General features: G+C 51.7%; 1 protein-coding gene across 1 annotated transcript in view; it reads left to right on the forward strand.

Annotated features, from left to right (window-relative positions):
- Positions 1 to 327, forward strand: part of SAFB (scaffold attachment factor B) — a 55,350-nt gene that overhangs the window by 44,447 nt on the left and 10,576 nt on the right.

Here is a 327-nt window from a genome sequence, read left to right on the forward strand (position 1 = left end):
TTTTTTTTTTTTTTTTTTTTTTTTTTTTGAGACAGAGTTTCGCTCTGCTGCCCAGGCTGGAGTGCAGTGGCCGGATCTCAGCTGACTGCAAGCTCCGCCTCCCGGGTTTACGCCATTCTCCTGCCTCAGCCTCCCGAGTAGCTGGGACTACAGGCGCCCGCCATGTCGCCCGGCTAGTTTTTTGTATTTTTTAGTAGAGACGGGGTTTCACCATGTTAGCCAGGATGGTCTCAATCTCCTGACCTGGTGATCCGCCCGCCTCGGCCTCCCAAAGTGCTGGGATTACAGGCTTGAGCCACTGTGCCCAGCCCTTTTTTTTTTTTATTT

This window comes from Theropithecus gelada, chromosome 19, assembly GCF_003255815.1.
Source record: "Theropithecus gelada isolate Dixy chromosome 19, Tgel_1.0, whole genome shotgun sequence".
Classification (NCBI taxonomy): Eukaryota; Metazoa; Chordata; class Mammalia; order Primates; family Cercopithecidae; genus Theropithecus; species Theropithecus gelada.